This window comes from Lissotriton helveticus, chromosome 1_1 (genome assembly GCF_964261635.1).
Source record: "Lissotriton helveticus chromosome 1_1, aLisHel1.1, whole genome shotgun sequence".
Classification (NCBI taxonomy): Eukaryota; Metazoa; Chordata; class Amphibia; order Caudata; family Salamandridae; genus Lissotriton; species Lissotriton helveticus.
Genome location: NC_136057.1, coordinates 1,277,144,590 through 1,277,171,878, shown reverse-complemented (window position 1 = coordinate 1,277,171,878; position 27,289 = coordinate 1,277,144,590). Strand labels below are relative to the sequence as shown.

The 27,289-nt window shown below is 42.9% G+C and overlaps 1 pseudogene across 1 annotated transcript; it reads left to right on the top strand.

Moving 5' to 3' along the window:
- The first annotated feature begins 24,008 nt into the window (after positions 1-24,008).
- On the top strand, positions 24,009-25,590 carry LOC144822718 (keratin, type I cytoskeletal 18 pseudogene; annotated as a pseudogene). The gene has a single exon (XR_013608681.1). The product of XR_013608681.1 is annotated as a keratin, type I cytoskeletal 18 pseudogene (transcript).
- Positions 25,591-27,289: the final 1,699 nt, after the last annotated feature.

Below are 27,289 nucleotides of genomic sequence, written 5' to 3'. Positions count from 1 at the left end.
ATACAGCTATACTAACGATTATGATTTAACCGTGACAGAGCGCACTTGTACTCAGTGAATCTGTTTTTCTGAAGCACAAGTGGCCTTCCAGTGATATTAAAGAAGGAGACTGATGATTGCAAATAGAAGCATCCTGAGAAGGGATGGCACGACCACTAGAGAGGCGAAATCTGGGGATATGAAAAAGTACCTGGTTAGCAAAGTGAAGGGATGTGGAGTAACAATATCTAGTAAGGCAGTTAGAAACTCATGGAATTGCACCATAGGTGAATCTATACATAATGCAGAGCACCCTAAAAGATGTGGGAATGGATCAGAAGCCAATGGAGGCTTCAAAAGAGAAACTGAGTGATTGAACCAGACACCTTCAGCTACGGATGAGTGGGGTGGTTTTGAATGACATGAGGTTGGGATATGAAAGTATTTTAAAACCCTGATTTAGGCTCTTGCAGCAGTCCAGTCACGATCCAATGAAAGCACATATAGCAATTTATTTTCTCTCAAAGGACGAATCCGGTAAAGTTTCTCATGTGGCACATAGAAGAAGAAACCCCAATTATGCTTGAAAGGGCATTTGGAAAGAAGCATCTATACTCCTACACTTTTTACTGAGCAGACAAGAGCAGGCATGGACCAGAATCAACTGGCAAAAGAGTGGACTCCTTGATTGTACTGAGACAATAACTTTCCTGAAAGGAGCAACAGTTTGGGGAATGAAGGGCCTCCTGAAACTTTGTTTGGGTTAGCTAAGGTGATATTATCGATTATGGTGTATAATTTTGAAATGAAGATGGCAGTTAGATCATCACAAAACTGCTAACATGAGTTATCATGAACAGATTGTTTGTGGCTGAACCTGAAGATATTCCTTTGTTTCTTCTAAGATGCAGAAATGTTGGCAGAGTAGAATCATTACTTTGTTTATTTAATGGTCTGTTTGTAATAAGATAGTGTTTTGTTTAGGTCTTGTCTAGTAGACAGCGCATGTGCTGTCTGTTGCAATAGGTACTGTTAGCTTACAATAGACTGAGAGCCCACCTGTTACTTACCATTGATTGGCTTCATTGCCCTCTCATATGCTTGCTTTTTATTCATTAGCATGTGCGTGCTTTCCTTCCTCTTCTTGTGTATTTACCTCCCCTGGAGCATGGACTCGTTACTGAGTCCTTACACTGCACCCTTTTTAGGAGCTACGGTTGTCTTTTAGTTTAAGCACCTCACAGGAGTGCATGTGTTTTCCAGATGTCTCTCTATTGTCCTTCCCTTCTCTGTGCTTCTCTCTCTTGCCTCTATGGTTCTCCCTCACTCCTCCTCATGATGCGCTTTCACTCATGCTCTCTCCCCACCCATGTTGCTTTCTCACCCATGTACATTTCTCCTCTTCCAGCTCCACATTCTCTCTCTTGTCCATATGCTTTCCTCCCCTGCCCACTACGTTCCATGTTGTTTACCCACTGATCCACTTGCTCCTCTGCACCCTCTGTGTTGCTTTCCCCCCTCCTACACTCCTGTCACTTTTGCCCCTCGTGCTGCTTCAGCCTCCACTGACCCCATGTTAGTTCCACACCCCCAATACTGTATTGCTTTCCTCACCGCTTTGCCCCTATGTTGCCTTTGTGTTCCCAGCCAGCGTTGCTTCTCCCACCTGCCCCCCCCCCAAAAAATTATTCGTGTTTTTTTTTTCATCTTATTTGCTGATCTGAGTTGTTATAATTGGCTTTTGTAAGTTCATTATAAAAACATCAGATCTATTCAGCCTTTAATTTTCAACATATAGTATTGCAATGTTTTGTTTATATTCTTGTTACAATACTATTCTAGCACAATATTTAGAATACAAGATTGTGCTCTGGGTTCTCCGGGAGGCTCCTGGGAAAACCCGCCAGCCTCAGAGAGATCGAAGCCAATCACAAAGCCTAAAGTATGTGACATGCAGCAGAACAGACACCCCACACCTCTTTTCCATCTACTCTGCAGGATACGTTTACTGCTCCTCCATGCAGACAATAACTATACCAAGATGAAGATGCAGGCGTCTTGTGACCAGAGTATTCAAACTAAGGTTCACGTGTGTTTCATTGTTTCTTTTTTTTAAACAAGTTGCCACTTTTAGTGCTCCTTACAACTACTGTCAATCATTGACTGAATGTACACGTCACTGCAGCCTAACAGTACTGCAGGTGCACACTAGACGTTTCGATGAGAGATATAATTAGTTATAGCAACATTTCTATGAGCACTGCATGCCACTGTTTTCAAGAAAGCCTTTCAACAGGAACAACATTTCCTTTAATGTTTTCAGTGTGTTATTTTGTGTCCTATGTTCTGAGGTGCTAATGGGTAGATTATGGCAACCGTTTACACTTCGCTGCAGCCTAACGAGTTTGCAGGTGCGTGTGAAAGTTTCCATTGATGTAATAACATCAATAATGGGTGCGAATACAAATTACAACAGTTCACGGTTTTTTTATTTGCCCTGATCTTAAATATGTCCAACTTCTGGCTCCTGTGTCCTCTTTTGGAAGCTCCAAGGTGGAGATACATTAACTCACTTCAATGGATGTGCAGCCCCATATATGCTATTATTGTCATACATGCCAACACCCCTAATTTAGCAGGGAGGCCCGTGGTTTTCTTGTCAAAAATGATTCTAGCTTTCTTGCTCCTAAAAGTGCCTTTATTCCAAAACAAGTTACTTAAACAATTTCTCTTTATTCATTTTTATTACATGATCATTAGTTTAGTCAAGCACATATAGTATACTTACAGAGTCATATTTCAATGACATTGTTGTAAAGAGTTAAAGTCGAACATTTCAAACAATACATGAAGTCACAGGTGAAGATATGCCTACCTCCATAGGAACAAAAGCAATTAGTAAAAACGAAAAAAGGAAACAAGCCCTTCTCAGACCAACACGTGTATTCCTTCATAGTGCCCCTCATGGTAAGTGATGACCTCTATGGCTAGTTCCAGATCTGAGCTGTCAGTGACTTAGGTGTCATCCCTGCATTAGACCCATGTGGGTATGTCTGGTCTATCCTTGCAGGGTTGGGTATATCAGTACCACATTTGTGTAACCCTTATATTGTGGTTACCTGTTTAACAGTAATCCCCATGGGATTGACCACATCTCAACAGTTACTCCTCTTGGGGGTCGTTCGTCAGTTTTAGCAAGTATCGTTTCCAGATCCTGTCTCATTGGCTATGTGTTGTTTCTCCTGCACTTGCCCCTTTTTGTGTGGTTAAGGTTTACATACATTATGCACCCATGTCTTAACCTCAGGAACCTTACTAGACTGCTAGTTCATGTCAAAATGTATTTTATTTATCACCAAACCAAAGTTGCAGACGTGTCTGCGTCATTTCCTTCTGTGCATCAGGCACAATAAGCACAGTCTAGGAGTAAGTTCTAAACATTTCACTGTAAGTTTCCTGACATGGCCAGTACATCTCCCCATTATTTCATAATGTTGTCACATCCCCACACTCTATGGGTAAAGTCAGATGTCCAGCTCCACATGCGGGGCAGTTAGCAAGACCTGCAGGGTCCAACTTCGCTAGTCTAGATAGAGAGAGATATGTCTGGTGAAGATAAATAAATTGTGTGAACTTAAATCTATTATTCCTAGAAACCATTTTGGTGTGCTTCATGGCCTGGAGTCAATAGTTTTCGGAGAGGACGCACTAATTAGGGTGTCTCCTTTCGACTCAGTCTGAGTTCAGACCGCATGAAATGTCGGTGATAGTGCACAGTAAAGTCTTGTGACATCCTTTATATGTATACCATACGTCAGGTGATAGTGCACAGTAAAGTCTTGTGACATCCTGTATATGTATACCATACATCAGGTGATAGTGCACAGTAAAGTCTTGTGACATCCTGTATATGTATACCATACGTCAAAAGTATCATTAGTGCATCCAATTGCTAGGGCTCTTAAGTCTCTTCCCCCAAGGGAATGCTACCTCTAATTTCAGCACATTATAGGCCAGGAACTGTCTTGTATCAATCTAATATTTCTTCCTAAGTGAGTCAAATGTATGAAACAAGCCATATGCATGTAGGTACCCAACCTTGGTATTCCAGCATCTATCCTTGGTCTCCTAGCTAGTGTCTGAGCCAGTATGCAGAATCTGGCACGGCACCATAAGAGCATTGCCAGAGGATATTGAGCTGCTTTATCTTGATGGCTCAGAAATTGGTGCCAACAATGCCGAATCACCTGTCCTTGCCACCCAAAATCAACTCATTTATATTCATATCACCCTCACAGACCGTGATCTCAGTGCATTCAAGATCCTCAGTGTCTCCCATCCATTTAGAATGCATTGCAGGTGTGCGGCTAGGTATTACGCTTCATAACTAGGAGCACGCATATCTCCCTTCCCTAAGGGTATCTACATCGTGTTTGGAGCCTATTGTTTCCTTTGGTTCCCCCATATGAAATGTGAGAGTATAACATCTAGTTATATCTAAAAATGTTCCTTTTTTATTATGATCGGTAAGGCAACAAAGCAGAGCAGCAACTAGCGGAAGAGATCTATTTTGACAATGGAGACCCTACGCATTGGGGACAACAGTAGTTTGCACCAGAAGGTATAATCCCAATTACTGCCTTTCAAAGATTACCTCTATGAAGCCTGCAATTTTCATGATAAATCTATATACCCCATACTTAAATGTTTCTGTTTCTAATCTGAGAGGAGTGTTCAGCAGCCTTGGGTGATCTCTACATTTCATGGTCCTCCGAGGAAACAGAAATGATTTATAAAGGTTCCTCCTGAGACCAAGTATGATAAGATCTTCATAACATCTGACAGAATAGCTTTTGGGTAGCTTAGATAAAACAGAGTCTCTTCTTCATACATGAAGACTATGTTTGCCCTCCACAAGAATTTGACTCCCGATTCATCTCCCTGAGTAATCAATTTACTTGCCAAAGGTTGCACTGTGATCACAAACAACAACGGGGAAAGGGGGGCATCATTGCTCGGTCCACCTGTTTATAGGTCACTGTTCAGAAACAATGCAACCTGTGTGTACTCTGGCCACTGGGTCGGTGTACAGGAGATGGATCCATTTGGTTATAGTATTTCTGAATTCTATCTTGACACCATAAATATGGGCAAAGGAGCGCATCAAATGCTTTTTCGTCAATTCCCCTCATGGACAACTGTTTCAGTGTGTTTATTAGAGGTGTCATAGAGCGCTGAGTGTAAATGCAGATGTGCGTACCCTTAGACATGACATGGAAGAATCACCTCTGGTTAGTGTGGGTGTTTCAGCCAAGTATGAGCCCGCACTGTTCCCGGTTTATCAGGCACCTAATCAGATCAAGAAGTCTACTGGCAGTTATTTTGCCCATTACTTTATATTCGGTGTTCAATAAGGAGGATGGTCTAAATGATCAGATGTCAATCGCTTACATGTTTTGATAAGACACCTTGACTTCTCTGTTGGAGGGAAAGAGAGTTCTAGTACCATCTGTGTGCATATCCAAGAGTTTGCGAGCTAACACAGTTTTATATGAACTGTAAAAATCTGGAGGTAGCACATCACACCTTTGCGATTTCCCTGTAGCTCAGTGATCTTTTACAACTTTTATGTCTGTCAGAGTTAGCAGCTCTTCCATTTTTTTAGTTTGTACCTGGCTCATCTGTGAGTGACACATTTCAGTCATGTATTCATCAGTGTGTTCGTTAGAGTTGTCATGGAGCACTGAGGATAAATGCCTGTAGTATTCTATGAAGATGTTGTAATGTCACCCAGTGATTTCACCGGGTCCCCGGCCTGCAAGTGACTACCACAAATGTCTGCCTGTTTCTGTCTTCAGAAACCAGACCAAAAGAAGGCCCACCTCATCACTGTCAGTGTACTGCCGAACACTTTATTGTCTACAGTCTACCACTTTGACTCAGTCTACCACTGTGCTATATTTTCTTTTGGTGAATATGTCACCTGTGCAAAGTTGATCATTGTCTACACACTTCTGAAGAAGTAGAATAGTGTCCTCAATGCCCTTACTTTGCCTATCATGTGTCAATTTCATCCCAAAAGTGATTTAAAGTGCAATACCACTAATCACTTCTTTGAAAGCATCCAATTCAGATGATGGGGCTTCTGTTGCACCTTCATTTTCTCTACTGTGGTACTCTATGTGTTGCCCAATGGTAACCTGGTATACTGCATCTGGAAAGGCGTCCGTCAATAACCTTCTTGTCGGTCATAGCAGTGGCATTTAGTCCCATTCCATGGACAGTAGCGAGGGGGCATGCCGTATTCTGTATGAAAGGATATTCTTTATTGTGGCCTTTCATTTTAATCCCTGAACTTCCTAGAAACCAGTCCAGTTGTGTGGGTATGTCATGGACTGTAGAATATGACAAGTAACATCAGTCTCCATATAGCTTTGAATTGCCACTGCTGTATCTATAGTGTAAATTTAAGTGCAGTAGTCCTACATTGTGTGTCCATTATTGGAGGGATTGATCTGTCTTTCTCAAAGTCTATTATCTGGTTTTAATCACTCTTGAACATACTTGGAGTGTCACAGAGTCTCAGGAGTGTTGGGGATGAGTTAAAAACTGAATTTGGTTCACGTTTGGGGCATAAGTACTATGAATTTTCAGCAGTTCACCTCTTAGTTTCCCTTCTAGTATAATGTATTGTCCTTCCTTGCTGGTTTCTATGTTCATAAACTTGTAGTGGGTGCCTGGAGTTATCCAGATTAATGTACCTAGTAAATAGGCTGAATATTCAGGGCCCATCGGTTGACTATGCCACATTTTTAAGCAGCTTGTCAATTTCTGTCTTTGTGAGATGCATTTCTTGCAGGCATGCAAAGTGGACCTTCCTTTGCTTCCAGTGGAAGTGCATCCTGTACCTCTTGGATTGAGTGTCCACTCCTCTCACATTACATGTTAGGATTTGATATTTGTTAAGCAATTTTAATTACTGAAATTGTGAATAGTATGAATGTAGACACCTTTATTAATGCCTTTAAAACAAGGAGAGGGACTCAGAAATTCCAAGGAGACAGAGCAACAAAGTTAACAAACAAGTTAAAAAGTTCCCTTTGAATTGAAAAACTTCTTATCACTCCATTCAATATCTATGCTATCACTCAATGTCTCCTTTCATACTTGGAATACCTCCATAAGGAATACAGAAAAGTTATTTGTTAAAAAATACGTTTTAATAAAAATTCTAGATTAAAAATCACAGTGTCAAATCATCAAGTTGAATACATAATAAAACATATCTAGATCACACAGTGCCCTCTGGCAATTAAAAAAACATATTCAAAATACATAAATCCTACATAGAGAAACTCATAATTACGTCAAGAATCAAATGCTGCATGAAAGGATCATAGATGAGGCAAACAAACTGTGCCTTTGCAAGGTTAATTTGAAGATATTGTGAATAAGGCAAGGAACAATAAATTTTGGTCTCTGTGCTTCTTGACCCAGTTCAAATTTAACAAAGTTGTATGCGACGCCAATGGAGGGGCCAATGGAGCTACCCCACACAATCAGATTATATACCTATTGTGTTAGGATTACACCTAGGCAGTTATGCTTGATGTTTCCATTTGCCCCATCTCTGAAAAATACATCTCTGGATTTAGTCAAAGAAGCCTCTAGTTTACCTCTGCCATGCCTATCCCTATTCTTGTTAACCTTCTTGAAGAATCCATTCCCCTTAGGCTTTTCATCTTGTGGTGTAAAATGGGATTTACTGTAGTCATTTTTTGAAAGATTGGGATTGCTGCAAAATAATCTCATCACTTCACTACCTTGCCACTTGTCTTACCTCATTAGCCAACCACTAGTCAATGCTCTGGGAGTCACAAAAGGTTTTTGTAACTCTTCTGGGATAATACCCGAAAGTTGCTCAACGAGGGCAAATTAAACAACCCTTTGCATTTCACCATCTTCCCTTTCCACCACCAACCCAAAAGTATATGAATGCTATGCATTCATTTCTCGCAGTTCACATTCAGCATTTCTTCTGCACTTTCAAACCTTTTGTATTACTGAGCCGGGGACATCTTAAATCTTCAAAATATTGCACTATTTTATCTTTAATTGTTCTATCACATGTCTCTTGCCTTTTGTGTTGCTGCATGTATCCCCTGTCAACCTTAACTTAAGTTTTTTTCAGAACTCTACACCATAGAATAAATGGACACTGGCTTAAATAAGGGTCGAAATCCCCATTAGGAATGCCCCTTAATGGCCATACCTATACAAAGCCCTAAAAGGCCCTGGCAGTAATAAATCTAAAGGGCCCCAGCTTTGAGAACGTGAATACACTCACCAGGCACTGATTACCATGAATGGGCCTTCACCATGAATATCAATGATTAAAGTCAGAAATAAACCTCAGTTGTCTCAGGCATTGACAAGCAGAAATGGCAATGACCACTACGGAACCTTAACTTATCAATCCCTTATTGATAATTAATTACAAAAGGTGGTAATGGCCATTAAGGGCCCTTCGCAGTGGCTATCAATGGGCTAAGTCAGTAAGAAACCTCAGTATTCCGAGATAACGATAAACATAAATAAACCCAGGAGAAACCGAGATTTGAAGTCCTCATGCAATAATGAGCATTATTGTTCTAATGTGCTAATGAGCGCTCATAGTGAATGTCCATGTACCCAGTGATGGCAGAAATTGAATGCCCCGCGGGATTATTAAGCACCAATGAGTTTTAGTCACTCCTTCTTGTAATGCATATACTTGTGTCCCAAGCATTAATACCCTTTAATGTCCACAGGCTATAATAAGAGTTAGTGGACCTAGAAATAAAAAGTATCATTACCCCTAGGCAGTGTGGTGCATTTATATTAGCCCCACACAATAATGAATATCCACATCCCAAGACAAGAATGATATGTTATGTTCCCAAGCAATAAGATGTCTCAATGTTTCTAGGATTAATGGACTCTTCTTCTGATTATCAAAAGGTCCAGTGAGTGATGACTGTGAATGGCCTCTGTACCTCATAAGAATTAATTACCCTTCGTGGAAAAGAGGTATAAGGTTAGAGTGAATTAATTAGCATGAATGGCTCCAGGTGACTAATGAACATTATTTGACCATCGCTATAATAAACTGTCAGTGCCTAAGGCAGTGTTCCAAGGAGCAGTGAGCCTTAATAATCCCCTCTGAAAATCAAAGTCCTCAGACAGTACTTGGCATCACTTGGACTAGCCATTAATGTAATGATTGAGCCCACCCATCCAACAAGCAGCAATAAAGTTGGCAACAATCAGGGTTGAAAATCCATGTGCCCATGCATTAATAGGCCCAGACAGAAATGAGTGTCAATGGTTAAGGGCTTTACTGAGCACATATTGCCCCTTACAGTAAAGAACATCAGTGATTCCAAGGCGTACCAAAAAATCACACCAGGATTATGATTAAGGCTTCCAATTTTCTTTTTTTTACTGATAAATACAGACAGAGAACAATCTATTTTCTATCTCTATTTATTTTTAAAAGCTGAAAAATACAGAAAATTGTGCTCCTTATGACCATAGATTTGTAAAATGATGTGGGGGGGGGGGGGGGGCTTCCTCTCCCTACAAGGCATTTGTAGTTTTTAAATGAAGAGAAAAGAAACAGTTTATTTTTGCAATCTTTTTAATCTCTATCGGTTTTTGTAAACACTGGGTGAGAAAAATAAACATTGTTCGAAGTACCAAACGACTCCATGTTTGTAAATGTGGCTGAGTTCAGGCCCTCTTACAATTTATTTTAGATTTTTTTTTAAAGCTCAAAACAAACGGGTTTTCTCCCTTCATTATAATACGCCACGCAGAACAATGTATCACATTTCCCTCTCTGATTTAAACATCAGAGGAGCCCACATTGGTAAAATGTTCCACATTTCCTGACTTTGCACAAGGGCCATGAGTGTTAGAGGTGTCACGCACTGCCCTTCTTGCTCATGGTTGATTTTTTTTTTTTTTTTAGCTTTTTGCTTCGCAGGACACGGAAGGACACTGGTGCACTCTTTGCAGTTGTAAACAAGACACTGGAGCAATTAACTGCAGTAATGGTAGGGAAGCCAAAACAATGATAGGATTGCAGCTATTTGGTATTTCAGACATTTAACGGATATGTACAGAACCAGTGCATGCAGAATTGTAGCTTTGCTTATTGCTTATAAGTTTAATATTGCTGAATGGAAAAATACATCAACACAACGAAAAACAGGAAATGAAGCCAGAATACCAAGTCTTCCAATAAAAATGGTAACTCACTTGTGTGGGTAGGTCTAGTGCCCGCGGCAGGAAACGGCCCAAAACGCAACGTGGACACACCATATTTTCACAGTGAAAACTGGCTGTTTTTTTGCAAAGTGCTTAGCTGTAGATTTCTAACCCTAGCTCTGCCAGCACCTGAGGAAACCTAGCAAACCTATACATTTATGAAAACTAGACACCCAGGGGAATCCAGGATGGGGTAACTTGTCTGGCTCTCACCAGGTTCTGTTTCCCAGAATCCCTTGCAAACCTCAAACTTTGAAAGAAAAAAAAAATCCCCACCTTTCTGTGGTGGAAAGTTCTGGAATCTGACTAAGTATAGTTGACTGTTGGCTTTTGTGTATTCTTCCCACACAGTGAGACAAAGAGACTAAGTATTGGCAGGATGGGAGGGGAGGAGCTGTTCCCTGCACCACTCACACTTAAGGACCTGCCTTCACACACTGCCAAAGAACTTCACACTAGTCTTTTGTCACCCTTTACCTCTTGCAGCCTGGGCAGGGGAGGAAGGACATTCCAGACCCAGATGTGGGGGTGGACTATAAGTTTCCCCCACTTCAAAGGGTGGCACTAGGTATAAACATTAGACCTCCTAAGCCACTCATCAGTACACTACTGGACCTGTGAAAGAATTCGGAAGGACTGCCTTGTAACATAGAGCACTGCCCGGTTGCTTGAGTGCTGCATAAGTTCTTTACACATTGCCTCTAAGTAAAGCCTGACTGCTTTTGTGCCAAGTAGCAGAGGGTTGAGCACAGGTCAATTTACTGACTTTTTGTGGTTCACTTTGATGAGCAATGTGCTTGTCGCTTGAAAATTGTTCATACCCCCTTAATCAAAAACATAATTTCCTAAAATGTCTATATATATATATATATATATATATATATATATATATATATTACGCTCCATGGGGTTGTCCAAATAGCAGTGCCAGTATCCCCCTTCACCAACGCGTTTCACCCGTCAGGGCTTGATCACGGTGTAAAATATCATCAGTCCCTTTTCTGTTTCACAGTTAAATACCTGTTCACCACTGTCGCAATTTAAGATGCATTGTGGGAGAGGTAGTTTGTTCAATGTTTTTACTAGTGTAAAAAAACCTTTTTGTGATAAAATGTGTAATTCCAACTCCACAGAGTTACTTTTGTTTTCTTTATTTCTTGTATTTCAATCCTTTCCGTGTAAGGATATTCTTATTTGTATTTTGATGCCAGATGTTTGTATTCATGTGGGATCTCATTCCAGGCTTTGTCCCAGTGTATATAACAGTGATCACTTTCTCCATCTGTTTCTTTTTTATATTTTTGTTTTAGTTTATTTGTTGTTATTATTTCTTTTGTGATAGTCTCAGTGACTTCACAACTCAGTTCTTTTTGACCACTATAGATGGGAAGCACCATTACTTCTACTTGTACGTGATCACTTAAGTTGACCTTGCTGTTTAATATTTAGGCTAAGTGCCCTTTTAATGTCAACTCATCGCTTGTTAAGGCTCAGTGCCTTCCCAATCTCCACTTGTCCGCTGCTTGAGTATTCCCACGTCCACATTAAATAACACTGTAGATTTTCCATCTAAGAATTCCGGTGGTTTTCTTGTTAAGTCAATAGTTCTTTTTTCATCTTGATGTACGTACATCTCTTCACCCCCGTTCAATCCCATCGGGGTTTTGGTCTTAAATCTTATGATTAGTCTTGATTCTAATCTTCTTAATTTCAAGGTTCGATTCCCTCCTCGCTCATTCACAGGTATTGTGGCCATTCCAAAGTAGCTCATGTTTTCCCAAGTATTTCCAGGATGTGTCAGCATGTGTTTTGACATGGCATAAGTTAGATCCTTGTTTTGAATTGCCCGTGTATGCTCTAATATTCTTTTCTTTGAAGGGCACGTTGTGCTCCCGATGTATCTGTTACCACACTGGCATTCTAAACAGTATACCACATGTGTGGTATTGCAAGTGATGGTCTCTTCAATTTTCAACAGTTTTCCTTGTGGATCCACGATACTTTTGAGATTTCTGCCAATTTTACACACCTTACACTGGCTACATTTGCTGAATCCCTTCTGAAGTTCCTGGAACCATGTGTCTGGAATCAAGACTAATCATAAGATTTAAGACCAAAACCCCGATGGGATTGAACTGGGACAAAGAGATGTACGTACATCTCTAAAATGGACATCAAGATGAAAAAAGAACTAGTGACTTAACAAGAAAACCACCGGAATTCTTAGATGGATAATCTACAGTGTTATTTAACGTGGAAGTGGGAATACTCAAGCAGCGGACCAGTGGAGATTGGGAAGGCACTGAGGCTTAACAAGCGATGAGTTGACATTAAAAGGGCACTTAGCCTAAATAATGAACAGCAAGATCAACTTAAGTGATCACGTACAAGTAGAAGTAATGGTGCTTCCCATCTATAGAGGTCAAAAAGAACTGAGTTGTGAAGTCACTGAGACTATCACAAAAGAAATAATAACAACAAATAAACTAAAACAAAAATATAAAAAAGAAACAGATGGAGAACGTGATCACTGTTATATACACTGGGACAAAGCCTGGAATGAGATCCCACATGAATCCAAACATCTGGCATCAAAATACAAATACGAATATCCTTACACGGAAAGGATTGAAATACAAGAAATAAAGAAAACAAAAGTAACTCTGTGGAGTTGGAATTACACATTTTATCACAAAAAGGTTTTTTTACACTAGTAAAAACATTGAACAAACTACCTCTCCCACAATGCATCTTAAATTGCGACAGTGGTGAACAGGTATTTGACTGTGAAACAGAAAAGGGACTGATGATATTTTACACAGTGATCAAGCCCTGACGGGTGAAACGCGTTGGTGAAGGGGGATACTGGCACTGCTATGAAAATAAATCTTTAAAACAGAGGTCTGTGGAGTGCGTGTGTATTTTCTGGCGTCTTGGTGAAGGATTCATTACGAGGTGTGTCCTACCTCGACACGCGCACCAGCTGTGAAAAGAGCGCATTCCTATGCAGGACATTTAGGTGGATAATATATATAAATATATATAAATAAATATATATATATATATATTTTTGTTGTGGCGAATGGTTTGTCGACAAGCATGGATACATATAGATATTTTTTACATCACGAATGGTACTTATACTTTTGCCACCTGAGTCTCTTTGTGCTTGGCATATTATAATTACTTATATCCATGGGATTAGTATTACTAGCGCATAAAGACATTTATTTTAAACTTGTCGTAAGGAATTAAATAACTTTTTTTTCCTTTTTCTCTCCACATAATGAAATTGTCTTTGAAAAGAAAAAATGTTTTTAATATCTGCACTTGCACTTTTTGCGATCATTTTATGTAACGCAACGACCCAGTAGAAACATGTTGTAAGATGGCCGCCATAGTGGCATTCATGCAAGTAGTCCACTTTCACTGTTCACTGGTTGTTTGTGGAAATGCACGAAATAAAATGGTCGTTTTATTTTACACACGCCAACACTGACGAAGCCGTGAGGCGAAACGCGTCTGTTGGAGGGGTAGGGGGTCTGTAATAAACACTTTGGAAACCGGAGACCTGTGTGCTTTCCTTTCTTCAACATCGGGATGCTGATTTGTTTTGAAATATATATATATATATATATACATATATATATATATATATATATTATCAGAAGAATCACCACTCCCGTTACAGAAGGTGAGAGGCCACAACAGGGGTCAGCAGGGAAAGCTTTAATTCATCACAGCGTAAGCATGATGCATTTCGGCGTCTGTAGCCTTCGTCGGATGCCGCTGTATTGTTGCTAGTGTATCCGCGCACGCCTTAAGTGTCCTGTGTTCGCGGAGATAGGAGGTTCAAAGTTCAGCCCCCTAGTCACATGTCCGCGCTGCCACTACTCCCAAGTAGGACTCCAGTTCCCAGAATGCAGTATATTCGGGGCTGTGGGTGCAGTGAGCAGAGTTAGCAGGGAAGGCGCGTTGTGTGGAAATCAGGCAGTAGTGAAGATGATCAGCCTCCCTGGGTCCCCTTACTCCCAACCTGCATCACCGATGGTACAGCCGGGCCATGAGTCGCGATGCCGGTGTGCAAATACGACTCCTCATGAAGTCACGAGCTGCAGCTTGCAGGGTCCCTGGCGTTATCGGCAGCGTTGGCGGGCAGGAGATGGTCCAATACCTTGGATAATTAAGTAAAGCTGGAACAGCTGGTGCCAGAATCTCCTGCCACAGTGAGGGAGCCGGGCCTCTGACGCGCCACTGGCAGACGCGTGAGATATGTATTATCAGAAGAATCACCACTCCCGTTACAGAAGGTGAGAGGCCACAACAGGGGTCAGCAGGGAAAGCTTTAATTCATCACAGCGTAAGCATGATGCATTTCGGCGTCTGTAGCCTTCGTCGGATGCCGCTGTATTGTTGCTAGTGTATCCGCGCACGCCTTAAGTGTCCTGTGTTCGCGGAGATAGGAGGTTCAAAGTTCAGCCCCCTAGTCACATGTCCGCGCTGCCACTACTCCCAAGTAGGACTCCAGTTCCCAGAATGCAGTATATTCGGGGCTGTGGGTGCAGTGAGCAGAGTTAGCAGGGAAGGCGCGTTGTGTGGAAATCAGGCAGTAGTGAAGATGATCAGCCTCCCTGGGTCCCCTTACTCCCAACCTGCATCACCGATGGTACAGCCGGGCCATCAGTCGCGATGCCGGTGTGCAAATACGACTCCTCATGAAGTCACGAGCTGCAGCTTGCAGGGTCCCTGGCGTTATCGGCAGCGTTGGCGGGCAGGAGATGGTCCAATACCTTGGATAATTAAGTAAAGCTGGAACAGCTGGTGCCAGAATCTCCTGCCACAGTGAGGGAGCCGGGCCTCTGACGCGCCACTGGCAGACGCGTGAGATATGTATTATCAGAAGAATCACCACTCCCGTTACAGAAGGTGAGAGGCCACAACAGGGGTCAGCAGGGAAAGCTTTAATTCATCACAGCGTAAGCATGATGCATTTCGGCGTCTGTAGCCTTCGTCGGATGCCGCTGTATTGTTGCTAGTGTATCCGCGCACGCCTTAAGTGTCCTGTGTTCGCGGAGATAGGAGGTTCAAAGTTCAGCCCCCTAGTCACATGTCCGCGCTGCCACTACTCCCAAGTAGGACTCCAGTTCCCAGAATGCAGTATATTCGGGGCTGTGGGTGCAGTGAGCAGAGTTAGCAGGGAAGGCGCGTTGTGTGGAAATCAGGCAGTAGTGAAGATGATCAGCCTCCCTGGGTCCCCTTACTCCCAACCTGCATCACCGATGGTACAGCCGGGCCATGAGTCGCGATGCCGGTGTGCAAATACGACTCCTCATGAAGTCACGAGCTGCAGCTTGCAGGGTCCCTGGCGTTATCGGCAGCGTTGGCGGGCAGGAGATGGTCCAATACCTTGGATAATTAAGTAAAGCTGGAACAGCTGGTGCCAGAATCTCCTGCCACAGTATATATATATACACACAAGATCTACTTTATCAAGAGTATGTTCAACCTATTAAAATATATGTAATCCCTGTTCTGATTTGGGCCTTAATCTAATAATCCTGCTCATTTCAAATTTAGGTATGGCTAATGTTCTATATCCACCCCAGCATTAAGTTTCGTGTAGGCAGTGAAACCGAATCTTAAGATTTTTACTTAGTCTATGTTGGGTGTTATAGAGCGTGGCAAGGGGATAGTTGTTTTCTCATTCCTGATCTCTCTGAAATGCTCCTGTGTTCTCTCTGTCAGTGAACGTATGGTGCTACTCATGTATGTCACGCAGTTCTGGCAAATAAAACAGCAGACCACACAGTTGGTATAGCAATTTATTAAATGTTCCAAGTGGTAATTGTTAATAGTATTATTTTGGAAACTAGTAGGTTTGTCTAATGCATATGGACATATGTTACAGTAACCACATTTCTAAAAAAAGAAGAACAAAATAATTTGGAGCCAACTTGGTTGGCACCACCAATGGGTTAATTTGTCACAGCATGTTACACAAGTATACTTTGTAGTGTTTGTAATGACCTACTTCTCTGTATGTTTTGGTGCTTCTGTCAGTCACCAGGCCATTACTTACCACATCCTTTCTCAGGCTCCAGAAAGACACCACATTTCACAATACTTACCCAAGAAAGGAATAAACACTGACAACATATAAGACCATTGCTGAGGAGCTCGCAAATAACAAGTCACAACACCTCCCCCTCCGAGAGGGAACACAACGCATGCTCCTCCTGGCAATGTATTGGATAGAATTTAGACATCCCTGATGGGAGGCACTTTCCCTTCCGTATCAACAATTACCCATTAGAGGGGAATCGCCCCATCCCTCTGTAAGTACTTGGTAAAAAAGGGTTCCAACCTACCCTCACAAGGAATACAAACAAATGATATGCTCTAGGGTTTCTTTATTACATGATAATAGGATGACAAAAGAAAGAAAGAACTAAATATCACAGTGAACATTTATAGCAATCACCAACACATACATATACATAGAGCCTGAAAATAAAAGCATAGTTAGATAAAGTTAGATATACATCGAACACCTCACCATAATCTTAGGCGTCTTGTCATCTGAAGAAGGGTCCGTCTCTCTTTCCCTCACTCGTTGGTTCCGGACTCTCTGTTGCACAAACACGTCTGCACGTCTGCACCGTGTTGTATCATCAGACCGCCAAAACACCGGACCAGCATCTCAGCATCTCACCATCTCAGAAACTCAGAATCTCTCTCTCGGACCCCCTTTCTCTAATATAGAATGCAGCTCTCCATCGAAGTTTCTGGAAGAACCCGCCTACCTTTCTCACAAGATTCATGTACCCTTCCACACCAAGCACCCAACAGCAGCTGGCCAAGCGTTTTGTTATGGCGCCAATGCGAAGAAGGCACATTCCTCCTGATAAGAACTGGTCTGCTCTGGTTCACTGCCGGTGAACAACACATGTAATCTAAAATATAACCTCTCACCTACAGAGGCTCAGAAGATGGCTGCAGTTTAGAATATGGAGTTGCTCAAGCATAGGCCTCTACTACTTGGAAAGCAGAATGCTATTATACCACGTCAAAGCCAATAGGCTAAAGTCATAATTCGCCTAACTCAAATAACACTGCACTTAATCCCTCAGTATCCACTATGGAGCACATGTGTGCACCATCACCAACAATTCTGCACCTCGACATCCCATACCTTCTATTCTTTGGCAAGATTATTGTAATGCAAGACCATCCTACATTAAGGCTAAAGTAACATAGCACACTAAAATCAGTACACAATGGTGGTGATCGAGGGTCATCAAAGATCATCAGACCACTAAAGTGGCGCATTCACTACATTACACCCCTTGACCCTTGAACATCACCATTCACATATATCAAAAATAAAATCACTGAACCAAAGGCACAGCTATGACTGCATCTTTTAACTGCAAAATTGGCATCATTGCAAAGTAACTAGCAACTGAATATCATGACTGAAAAACAAAACTATCATTGGGGCACTATATCTGTTAACTGTAAAAGCAGCATCAATGCATAATAACCAGCAACTGAATAAAACCTAACTGAAGATTTGAGTGTCATTGAAACATTACATATCTCATTTAAAGGCAAAACTGTAAAAAACTAAATTTTCAGAGTGAAACATGCAAGACTGTAGGCCATATTTGAAAGAGTACCTACAAGTGGAAAACTGCATTTCAGAATCAAAAACCCAACTGTTAAAAAGCATATTTTGAACCAGCAACTCTCGTGCTGAAGTGACTACTCAAAAACATTGAATTCAAAGCAGATCATAATGAACTGTTTTTTCTTTTCGTACGTTTTAAACTTACTGCATTACCTAAAACAAGATCTCAGGTGAAATATCTAAAAATAATTCAGCTCGTGTCATTTGAACCTCTAATAATGAAACTGCAAATTCTACTGCCAAGGCAGCCAACTGTAGCTCAGAAAATATCTACTCTAAGTGCAGCACAAAGTCTCTATGGGAAAAAAGCGTTCTTTTCTGTGAAAATAAAAGCAAAACAAAAAACACCACTGTCTCTTGTCAGGGTGCACACGCAGTTCTCCTGTGCGAAAGACACACAGCTCTCATTCTGTTAAAGTCAGCCTCACTCGAAGGGGACAGTTCCAATTGCAGAACACTCTGCTGATCCCTTCTTCGCTTAGAAAGAAGCAGTCCATCTATGTAGATGACAGCTCTCTGGCATCCACCTTCCTCAGTATCCCCTCGGCAAGGAAGAACCCCATCTGATCTGGTGCTCCATAGATCATCAGCTCCCGTCTGCCATCAGCCCCAGGACATCACCACCGTCCAGTCTGGCTCCAGGCTTGGGGGGTTGTGGGGTCCACTCTCCAAAAAATAACAAAATAAAATAATAAAATAAAATAATAAAGGGGGGGGTGAGGGCCCATGCATACAGGGAGAACCTCACTTGCAGCTGGCATCGCAATCTGAAACGATAAACAAGTATCACATGTCTTGCAAAAACTTCAATTCAAAAGCACATAATTTTCTTTTTACATCTCTCAAAGTCCAATATTTTAATTTCTGTCTGCAAAGCTCTCCTCTAGATCTGGGGAATAGCTTAAGAATGCTACCTGCATTATATTCTCTAAGTTTATTTGGGCAAAATCTAATTTTTTCTTACACAAGCCAGAAGGGCTGGGCAGCTAACTTCACTACTTTCTCACTCCTTGCTAGCATACCCCTCCCTTCAGAAATGTCTGCGTCCCAGGGCTGGCTCAGTTTCAACCATAGCAGAGACACACTGCTCTGCCTCGCAACCCCTCCCTTCGAAGAGCTCACATTCCAAGAGCGAAGCGCCTGCCAACTTCTGTCTGCCCTGCCTACCTCCTCATAGGGATGGGGCATGATGGTGATGAAGCCTGCACCTTTGTGCAAGCCTCCCTATCATTCCAATTAAAGGAAGCTCCACAGTCTGAAGAGTGGAATCCCCCCTCCTTCACACAGATTCTCCGCGAAAAGAATTGGGTGCTCGCCAAACATAACAAGCAGCGAGGAGACTACTCCTTCGATCTCCCCCTCCCTTACAAAGAGCCCGGGGAAGAGGAGGCTCTGTGGAATGCATGTTATCTCCTCAAGGTCAAAGCATGTTAGTTCCCAGCCGTTCACAACCCAAAAGCTGTGAAATTTTCCATTCGTAAATGGAATACACTAAACTAAAACCACATTGAACAGCCCACCTTTGAATGCATGCACCTTCATATATATATATGTTTTCTTTTAAACTATCATTTGTCTATAGGACTATTGGTAACTAAAAGACAAAACATTGGTAACATTAAAAAGTCACATACAAAATCTCATGGTACTTCTGTAACAATATCTGGGACAGCATCAGTCAAAGAAGGTATATGTTTGTTTAATTTGTAACAGTCAACTGTCATGGGCAAAGAATTATCACATTTGCGCTCCCGCTACAGAAAATCCTGTTACACATTAGTTGTTGGGGTCACCAACCCTGCTTCTGTGAAATCCTACCCAACTGCTTTTCTGTCTATAAGGGCCATTTTACCACTAGTGCGACCTCCCATAAGCAAATCACCTTTTCCCTCACGCTGTTCTGTCCAGTATCTTTTAGTGTGCCAAAGCACATAGTCATGGGCATTTGTTCAGCATCTGATTTGCTAAAAGGGGCACTTTGCTTTTGGGTAAAATCACAAAATACATTTTTAAAACCTGGAAGTAGCCAGTCATACACAATTCGCTGTTGTACACTTTCAAAATCATATGCTTGCATTTTTCTTTTAAAGCAAAATGTATCGTGCACTGATAGGTCTGATTTATTTCCACACCCAGTGATCGTTAATTCTAAAACATGAGTCTTCTTATCTTTCCTTTCTGACTGAAAATTTTCTGTGGAAGAATGAATTAAAACAGCCTGTGCAATTGGCAACCTGACTAGATTTTCTGTAACATTTTTCACATGTAAATCATGCACGTTTAAGTCCATTATCAAAGGAATATTTTCACACTGGGCATCAATTAACATTTCCTTCCGCTCTTTTGGCAAATGCTCAAATTGTGGCTGCACGTTAAACAACACATTAAAAATAATCCCACTATCTCTGTCTGAAACATCATCCCACCTTTCAGGGTTATATTCTGAGATGTTACATTCACGTTGCACCTGCGCACATTTTAAATGCATTTCTTTTTACTGAACACTGTAAAGGGATCCCGCCCTTTCTGCCTAAAGTAAAAAAGCTATTCCCAAGCCCTTTATACAAAACACATTTAAACACACAGCAATTCTCGTTCAACCAAACACAATTAGCTCACTCATGAGCCAGAACACCATATGGGCTACCCCCATGCAAATAAATTAACTGATATCTGAGAGTCTGCTTTCAATTTCTAAAAAACAACAACAATATTTTCCCCTTTTTAAATCAACGTTCATATCCTGCCGACTACGCCAATTTGTAATGACCTACTTCTCTGTATGTTTTGGTGCTTCTGTCAGTCACCAGGCCATTACTTACCACATCCTTTCTCAGGCTCCAGAAAGACACCACATTTCACAATACTTACCCAAGAAAGGAATAAACACTGACAACATATAAGACCATTGCTGAGGAGCTCGCAAATAACAAGTCACAACACCTCCCCCTCCGAGAGGGAACACAACGCATGCTCCTCCTGGCAATGTATTGGATAGAATTTAGACATCCCTGATGGGAGGCACTTTCCCTTCCGTATCAACAATTACCCATTAGAGGGGAATCGCCCCATCCCTCTGTAAGTACTTGGTAAAAAAGGGTTCCAACCTTCCCTCACAAGGAATACAAACAAATGATATGCTCTAGGGTTTCTTTATTACATGATAATAGGATGACAAAAGAAAGAAAGAACTAAATATCACAGTGAACATTTATAGCAATCACCAACACATACATATACATAGAGCCTGAAAATAAAAGCATAGTTAGATAAAGATAGATATACATCGAACACCTCACCATAATCTTAGGCGTCTTGTCATCTGAAGAAGGGTCCGTCTCTCTTTCCCTCACTCGTTGGTTCCGGACTCTCTGTTGCACAAACACGTCTGCACGTCTGCACCGTGTTGTATCATCAGACCGCCAAAACACCAGACCAGCATCTCAGCATCTCACCATCTCAGAAACTCAGAATCTCTCTCTCGGACCCCCTTTCTCTAATATAGAATGCAGCTCTCCATCGAAGTTTCTGGAAGAACCCGCCTACCTTTCTCACAAGATTCCTGTACCCTTCCACACCAAGCACCCAACAGCAGCTGGCCAAGCGTTTTGTTATGGCGCCAATGCGAAGAAGGCACATTCCTCCTGATAAGAACTGGTCTGCTCTGGTTCACTGCCGGTGAACAACACATGTAATCTAAAATATAACCTCTCACCTACAGAGGCTCAGAAGATGGCTGCAGTTTAGAATATGGAGTTGCTCAAGCATAGGCCTCTACTACTTGGAAAGCAGAATGCTATTATACCACGTCAAAACCAATAGGCTAAAGTCATAATTCTCCTAACTCAAATAACACTATGCACTTAATCCCTCAGTATCCACTATGGAGCACATGTGTGCACCATCACCAACAACTCTGCACCTCGACATCCCCTACCTTCTATTCTTTGGCAAGATTATTGTAATGCAAGACCATCCTACATTAAGGCTAAAGTAACATAGCACACTAAAATCAGTACACAATGGTGGTGATCGAGGGTCATCAAAGATCATCAGACCACTAAAGTGGCTCATTCACTACAGTGTTTTACCACAAAAATCACTGATAACACAGTTAAAAGGTCGGTGAGTGTATTGTCCAAAGTAAGCAGATACATTTTTTTTTAAAACTTTGGCATCGTATCTAAACAGCCATACAGCTTTGAAACCATGCAGTATCACACAACAGATATTTCTACCCTGTATAAAACCCCAGTATACCTCCGCCCCTTCACCTCAAACAGTGTTACAGTGGAATGCTGTACAAGAGAAACAACCATTACAACTCGGATGTTACAAAGCGTTGTCATTACAACACAGTTGTTACAACGCAACTACCATTACATCGCAATGCCATTATAATGCATAGCATTACAATGCATATGTTTTTACCACACATGCCTTCACAACGAATTTCAATGTAAAGGCATGACTGGTAAAGGCATATGTGTTTTACATGTAAGTATAAGGTGAGTTTGGGTTTTTTGGGTGTAGGGATATAGGCTTTGGGGTGCAAGATTAATTTTAGGGTTCAGGGCGGATTTTGGTTTTGGTGTGCCATGGCTAATTTTAAGTTTATGGGGGGTATGGGTTTAGGGGTAGCAAGGGACATTTTAGGGATCAGGGTGGGTTTGGGTTTTGGGGTGCTAAAAGTAATTTTAGGGCTCAGGGTGGCGAGGGGTGCACAGAGTCCCATAAAAGCGGCAGCCCATGTGAGAGATCTGGGGCACAGAGGAAGGAGGGGAATGGTGGCAGCTAACATCCGGCACAGACATCATAAGAAAAACCGTAATTGGACATTGAAGTCCTCTGATTGAACAATATCATCGAGGATGCTGGCTTCACCATTTTCATGCCAGAGTTACTGCTGCCTGTTGATTAGCTAATAAACAGCCAATCGTGAAGCTGACACATTTAAATAGACTTTGTGCTGTCAGCATCGGACATTTTTCTCTGCCGCACTGAGGAAGGCACACAGCTGAAACGTGTATGCGGTGAGTAAAGTTTCATAAAACATCCCACAAGTGCTCCAGGTAGGTTTTGAGTATATATATATATATATAAACATAAAGGCATATGTATGGTAACATTTTGTGATGTAATAGCAGCACGTTGTAGCAACACTTGCGTTGTAACAACTGCATTGTAATGCCATGCGATGTAATGCCATGTGATGTATCATTATACGTTCGCTGTACAACAGAGGTAACAGAGGTCCATCATGAATTTAAGGTGGTCTGATGTCATTTTACCTACCAATTTTTCAACTTACACATCCCACATGAGCATGTCCTCCCCAAACTCTACGCAACATTACCGTATCAGCCTCTGCCCTTGCACACTTCAATAAATCCTGTATCCATAAATTAACTTCCAGGGGTGTAGTCATCTTCCAGGCCATGGCTATGTGTCTCTTAAACAACACCAGCGCCAGGTCCACAACTCTACATTCCACCCTATTGACTTTTGTTCCCCAGTAGGCAGGGCCCAGGTGTGCATGGAATCTGACGATCCACTATTTCCAAGGTAGTGGCCATCATCAACGTCCACACTGGCTGTAACGCCGGGCAGTCCCACACCATATGGTAAAACCCCACATCCATCCACCTGTAGCAAGGACAGCCCCTGAGAGCTCCCCCAAACATACATTGTATTCAAAGCAGGGTGAGGTATGTTAGATTCACATAATTTGTCACAGGGATTCTGCTAGAAAGCAGAACTATGCCTTGGGATAAGAGAACCACAGAATGTAGGGACTGTGTGTCTCTACAACATCAGTACTTCTCGGACCAAATCCTGGGTAGCTCACAGGGCCTCACCTGAACTCCTAACCTTCCCAGAGTAGCAGGTGATTTTGGCAACTTAGAACATGACCCTCTAGACCCCAAGGGTAACATGAAAACAGATCCTCACCATTCATCACTCACTCATGCATGTCCATAGTAAACATAAAAAAGACACAAAGAAAGTTTACAATACACTTAGCGCCTCTCCTCCTCGTCCGCCTCTCCTCCCTCCGCCATGAGCACCAGGTCCTCCAACGTCATGTACTCCACCACCGTGTCCGGGGGCGGCAGCTACCGGCCCCTGGGCTCCAGCCAGAGCGTGCAGGGGTTCAAGAGGTTCGGGCCCCTGGGCAGCTCCGCCAGAATGCACGCGGGCGCCGGGGGCCAGGGCGCCCGCATCTCTGTGTCCAGGGTGTCCACCGTCAGCTCGGGCTACGGCGGAGGCGCGGGGGGCTACGGCGGTGGCCTGGGGGGCTACGGCGGGTCCAGCCCCTACGGCGGGTCCAGCACCAGCTTCAGCCTGTCCGGCTCAGGCGGGGGCCAGAACGAGAAGGAGACCATGCAGGACCTCAACGACCGCCTGGCCACCTACCTGGACAAGGTGCGCAGCCTGGAGGCGGCCAACCAGGGCCTGGAGGTGAAGATCCGGGACTACCTGGAGAAGAAGGGGCCGAGCACCAAGGACTGGAGCCCCTACTACCGGACCCTGGAGGACCTGAGGCGGCAGGTTCATGACAGCACCGTGGATAACGCCCAGCTGGTCCTGCAGATCGACAACGCCCGCCTGGCAGCTGATGACTTCCGAGTCAAGTATGAAGCCGAACTGGCTATCAGAACATCGGTGGAGATGGACATTGCTGGACTTCGGAAGGTGATCGATGACACCAACATGAACCGTCTGAACCTTGAGAATGAAATTGAGTCCCTGCGTGAGGAGCTGATCTTCCTGAAGAAGAACCATGAGGATGAGGTGAACAACATGCAGGCTCAGATTGCCAGCTCAGGTTTGACCGTCGAGGTAGACGCACCCAAAACCCAAGACCTGGGCAAGATCATGGCTGAAATCCGGTCACAGTACGATGAGCTGGCACAGAAGAACAGGGAGGAAGCCGAGAAGAACTTCCAGCGCCAGGTTGAAGAGTTCACAGTCCAGGTCACACACGAAAGTGAATTGTTGCAGTCCTCCAGGACCACGGTCACAGACCTGCGTAGGACTCTCCAAGGCCTGGAGATCGAGCTGGAGTCCATGCGAAGCTTGAATGCTAACCTAGAAGACAGCCTTAGAGACACAGAGGGGCGCTATGCAATGCAGGTGGATCAGATCAACAACATCCTCTTGCGGCTGGAGGAAGATCTCACCCAGGTGCGCAACGACCTCCAGCGGCAGTCGCACGAGTACCAGTCCCTGCTCAACATTAAGATGAAGCTGGAGGCAGAAATCGAGACCTACAGGCGGTTGTTGGATGGTGGTGATGATTTCACCCTGCAGGATGCTCTGACCAGCAGTTCTGCCTCCAGCACACAGATGGTGAAGAAGGTCATCACCACCACACAGAAGGTTGTCGATGGGAAGGTGGTGTCCGAGAGCAACGACACAAAAGTCATCAAATCCTAAACCACGCCCTTGACGTCCCCCGTACCATGCATTGAAAAAAGTGAAGCTGTGATTGGTTGACAATGTTCAAGAAACAGAATGCAACTTTTTTACCTCCGCCCCTTCTATTTGCCAATAAATGATGATAGCCAAAAAAAAAAATAAAAAAAATAAAAAATAAAAAAAAGAAACTATCGTAGTCAATTATGAAGTAAATGTGCTGCAATCACTAGGCAGATGAAACTAAACAAAGTAATTAGCATTACTATCAGGCTGGATAAAATAAACATCCCCACAATGGCAAATCATCTGTCTAAGACTATCCTTATCACGTAAACAAATGAATAAATAAGTGATCTTTGGGACTGGCAACAGACTACATACCTTGTGTATATTGTTAGTTGGTCCGCATCAAAAGTGTTAACTCAGTTTACACAAGGATGCATATCAGCCTCTGTAGGTGTTTGTTTCAAGACCAATCTCTTTGCCAGAATTCTCCTCTTTTCCCCGTAGGAAAATAGACAGTTTATAAGATAAGAACTACTGTTGGAAAGCTGCAGTTGTGCTACCTTGTTATGGTTAAGCCTTAGGAGCTGTTGCTGAACCGAGCAGAAAAACAATACTCTATGTTGTTATGTATTCTAGGCAACCTTGTACAAAATGTGCAGACTGAATCCTGAGAAGAATCACTGAATAACAAACAACATGCACAGTGTATTCCTAAAATAATATCACGAAAATAAGTGTTATGCGTTTCTGGGCAAAGCAGAGGCAGCCCAAAACATCTAATATGCAAAACTAAGGAACCAAAACAGGTCCAGAAGAGAAATTACTACAAATTAAAGTGTGCAAAGTGAAAGTGCGCATTCTGTAGAACCTGTCTGATATAGGCAACAAACCTGCTCCACTGGGAGCATGAAAATTCTGTGGCAAGATCGGTTTCCCATTTCGCCTTGTGATTAGGAGTCGGGTTGTGGGATTGTGCCAATAATGAGATTTATGGGTTCATCAGCACTCTCCTGCCCGTGCCATGAGTCAGTAGCCCCACTAATAGCCTATGAATAATGTGCGTAAGTTTATTATATGTGAGAAACTGACCACGCAGAATCCCATACTCATTGACAAGATATTGGAGTGCCCCAAGCTTTCCATCTAAAAACGGATCCCTCACCCATGACACCCCTGCTTCCCTCCACATCTGGCCCGACTCAACTTGACAGTCAAATCTCTGGCTTCAGGGTGTGCCCCAAAAACTAGCTGAGGGGCATATGAACAAGCCTCTCCCCACCACCACCCCATCAGCATGCACATATCTGCGGCAACAAGACCTAGCCATTTTCATTAGTGCAGTTTCTGTCACCTTCTTTCCTTTGGGCTGGAGAAGCCAGGTCATAAGAGGTGTGTCACCCAGTAGTCCCTCCACCTCTTGTCTTTCAGTGTTAGGGTTTTACCCCAGCCATTTCATTGGCCATTGCAGCTGTGCTGTGCCCAGAACCACTCATAGTTGGGAGCTCCGAGGCCTCATTCCAACCTGAGGCATTGTAGCTCATGCTGCGCCACCCTTTTCCTACCACAACCCCATATAAGGTCCAAAAGTGACCATAAAAAGGATCATTGGGGGACCACTAGTAATGAAGTAAAAACAGTATAGAAGCCTAGCAAGATTACCATCTTGGCTAACACCTCCCACCCACCGATGAGAGAGGATGGGAGGCAGGGCCGGACTGGTCATAGCAGGCACCGGGGGTTTCCCCGGTAGGCCACTAGGGTGGGTGCCGGTTTTGGGGGGCTGTTTATGTTACCGGGGGGGTCGGCAATATCGGCCCCCTGTAACAAAATCGTCCGAAACCGGCCCTCGCAAACTGCTCAGTTGCACTCCCCCTCACCCCA